Source organism: Alosa pseudoharengus, unplaced genomic scaffold (assembly GCF_046254945.1).
Source record: "Alosa pseudoharengus isolate Yale_2024_CS ecotype anadromous, Long Island Sound unplaced genomic scaffold, YU_APseudo_1.1 YU_APseudo_1.1_scf_2, whole genome shotgun sequence".
NCBI lineage: Eukaryota > Metazoa > Chordata > Actinopteri > Clupeiformes > Clupeidae > Alosa > Alosa pseudoharengus.
The window spans coordinates 22,533,079-22,537,281 of NW_027468663.1; positions in this window are offsets into that span (position 1 = coordinate 22,533,079).

Genomic DNA, 4,203 nt, shown 5'->3' on the forward strand with positions numbered 1-4,203 from the left:
ACACCCTTGCATGTATTTTCCTTATGTGTTTCTGAAGACAACCAGTTTTTATCCTCAAATTAATTTGAATAATGTGTGCTTGATGGAGAAATAAATGCACCTATTGTTCGGTTGGCAGAATGGAAGAAATCAGGTACCAGTCAACTGGCAGATCTATGGAACTTTCCATGCAGACACCCTACTGTTTAACATCTCATGAACTAAAAGATTGTCCTCTGGATGTTGCTTTTCTTACACGAGTAATTAGATATGATTAGCCTTCACACCTCAGAGGAGTATGAGGTATATTATACTGTATGTTGCCCACTGTGTGTTCCAAAATGTGCTGTAGTACTGCTGTAGTAAACGATCATGAAACAACTGAAACAACGTGGTAACAAAATACACAATACCTCCTGAGGTGAGCATAGGTCAGGGCGAGGAGAGGTTCTGCCGTGCTCTTGTTGCTGTAGCTCGTCAGTTGCCTCCCCTGTCACTCTTACACTGGTCCTGCAACGTGCTGACCCAGGTCATGCAGCACAGCAGTGCCTAATCCTCCTCATTGTCTTTGTTCCTGCAATAACCCCTCAGCTCCCATGTGTTTCCTGGAACACCTTCCTTAAGATGTGCTCTGGAGGACCTAAGGTTATCATCCTCCTGTCTGTTCATTGATCACCCTGTTCTGCAAGGTTTAGATATCTTGTACTGTTTACGGTGACCATCTTGAGGGCAACCTGTAATTTAACAAATGAGTTGAACATAGCATCAGTTCATTAGGCTAAGATAAGAAAATGCAATAAACATATGATTCATTAGGCTTCTAATGAGCTGTTTTGGATGCACTGGGTTTGAAAGAGAGGAAGAGGGAGCATGGCCAGGACCCCATCTCTTTCTTTCTCTCTATCCTCAGCTCTCTTGCTTATTCCATCCCTCCATCCATCTTTCCTGTAGCCTGCTCTCTGGCCTCCAGAAGAAGACAAAAGGCTGCCAAGGTCAGTGTTGGTACGGGGATGAAGGACGCCGTATTGATCAAACTGGAGCAGAGTGGCTGAGGGCTCGTCACTGAGCGCGCTCTTGTCGGGTCGTTATGGTGACCGTGGGAGGGTTAGCAGAGGCAAACTGTAATCAAAACCCATGGCCTCCGCCGCCTGTCTGCCTGTGTATGCAAGGAGACTAATTAGCACGACTCACAATGATGACCCCATGGCAGACCTTGGTGCTGTCTTACATAGGGACATCCTTTCAAACATGAACCAAGTGTGTTTGTCTGTGTGGTCCGTATGAATAAGCCCCGTCTCAAAGGTCAGACCCTCAAACCAACTCATTCTTAAAAATGAAACCGACAAAATGCATGGTACCTGAAATCCTTCTGAATTTAATTTGGGTGAACTGTCTGTGGTCAGATTGCCTCCCCTTGTATTTTTTGTCTTGAATCCTCAGTGTGCTAAGCATATTGCTGTTGCAGTTTGTAAGGGCTGATGCGCATCGTTAGACAACAGAGAGCAAAGCTCAATTTATGGATGCCTGCCAAGAACAGCCAAGACATAAGTGAAGTGCTACAGCTCCACCAGCTGTTAAAGCAGTTAACTGCAGCTCCTGCACACACAAGCTCATTTACTGCTTGTGCCACTAACAATAATACCATGACCCAGAAGGGAAATCACTGATAGCCTATTTACAAGGGAGGACTGATGTTATGAAAGTAATGTAAAGTATAATGTGCATTTCGATGACTGATCATTTAAATCAAATAATGTGATTGCATTTCTTTTAACCAGGGATAGTCAGTGTGAATACTAACTCCATGTATTGTGTTTGGCAGAGCTAAAACTTCTAGTATTCCTTAAGGTTGAAATGACTTATAGGAGAGCATTAATAACAGGGTCATTTCTGCATGTGCCCTGATGTATGCATAACGAATAGAGATCACTAGAGTGACAGGATGGTCCTTCACTCAGCAAGCACAGCACGTCTACAAAGTAATACCCTGTGGACTTCCATCTGAGGAGGGATCAAGTGTTCCCTGCCTCATCCACATCATCAACATGGGCTTCACCAGTGTTAACACAACTTAACAAGGACTGTGACTACAGCCGCATGCAGAAGTTTGAGCATTCCTGGTTAAAAGTTCTGTTACTTTGAATAGAATCTCCAAAAGGTATAACGTTAAAGATGAAACATTTGTGAATAGACCTCAAGTTCTTACAAGACAGCCTAAGAATTTCACAGAAATACTCTTGCTTAATATATTTGACAATTCTGTAATATCTGTAAATGTAGCTATTCAATGTAAATTACAACCTGTGGTTCCCAATAGTTTGTATGCCACTGTAGCACTAAATGTCAGCAGTCTCTCCTGTTTAGAATATCAAAATATTTCTTATGGCAAGACACATGAGCTGCTCATATACAAGAATGCATATAGAAAAAGTTAGACTTGGAAAGAATTTTGCAACAATTACATATGTTACATATGTTCTGTATTTCTCATTAGTGTTTATTAAAACCAACAGACAAACTTTGTTACTGTTACACTCTATATTCATTCATTCAATTATTCAGGCTAACTCTGAAGGTTCTGACTAACCCACTGCCATAAGACTGCTTCTAATATAGACTCCAGCTCTATCAACCTTGGCCTGGAATGTGACCTGTGCCCTGCCTATCTGAGGGAGGCTAATTCGGGACCCAGCCAAATTGGGACAAGCCTGGTATGACTGAGTGTGTCTGTTTCAGGGTGTACTGTCTGTATCATGGTTTGATAATACAGAAGATTATGCACTGAGCAGTGGGCTAAGGGTGCCAAATATACTATTCACTTATTTCAGTGTGAACCTACAGTACTGCTGTTCTTCATTTGAAGGTATGTTGCTCATACTTTCCCAACAGAGGATAAATATTACCAATATGAATATACGGATGTGGGCAAAATTTAATTAGCAATTCAATTTGGGACTATATTATATGATAATACAATAGGCTACTCCATTCTCAAAGACCAATGGACTAACCTGAAAGACTAAGGGCCAAAGCGTTAAGCCTATGACGGGACAGTAAATCTGATATACTCTTAGGGGTCCACATGAACGGCAGTGGAGAGGTACCCGTGTGGACCCGTGGAGGTACAACAAACTGGCTAGAGAGTTTGGGCGGGGTCATAGTTGCCATGGTGTTGTGGGGAGGCAGAGCTATGATGTGATGATGTTATAATGTTATGATGTGACGCGACCTATGATGGGTGGTGTATTATATAGCTAACTGTTATGGTGTCAAACGTGGTGTTGAACATCTGCATAACTCCAGATAACAAACTTCAGGCTATATGTATTTGTAGGGATGATCGTCTATATTACATACCGTTAAATGAGTCCTGACCTCTGAATAAATACCACTTACAACCCAGCAATTCATGATATAAAGTTCCATAATGTACAAGTTCTTTGTCCCTCAATTGCAGTTATTCTTGCACTTTACAAACAGTAGGTGACTTCAGTTTGCCTCGGTGGCCTCTCTCCTAGTGCATTTCAGACCCACATGAAATACAAACTAACCATGCACTCAAGCAATTAGCCTCCTTCACAACATCATTTGGACTGCCAATTTGTCCACTGCTGAACGTAATTCAGAGTGTTGTTGGCTAGTGCCCAACATGCTAATGGAATTGCTAGAGTGCCCCCCCCTCCCACCTTGCTTTTCACGTAACCACCATTGCCACTCCATCAAGAAGACCTGGTTTGTCCTGTGAAAGCAGCCATGTTAGGAACGCTGTAGAGTGTTTTGACAGCATTTGACTTCGGTTTGAAATCCCATTAAGTGGGAGAATTGTTTTGTAAAAAGACATGGCCCATGCTGTTTGGAGCCAGGCTTTTCATAGAAATGTTTTAACTTAATACATACATCATCTGGTTGTTTAGATGATCTTAGCAACTGTCAAAGTCTTATTGCTCATTTCACTATTTATGACCAATTGATGTGAAGTAACTTCACTGACAAAGAAGTTAGTTTACACATAGTAAAATAAGTTAGTATTACACAATACAAAAGTGGATAAACATGTTAATTTAATGTTAATTAAACATATAGGAAACATTTCTCCTACATATCCACACATTTAGCTCAAATCCAAGAGTTGAAAGTTGTTGACGTGACCAGCCACTGTATACAAATGGCAGGACTGCTGTAGAATGGGCACACTGGGACTAGGATGTCCCACTTTTGCTGAAA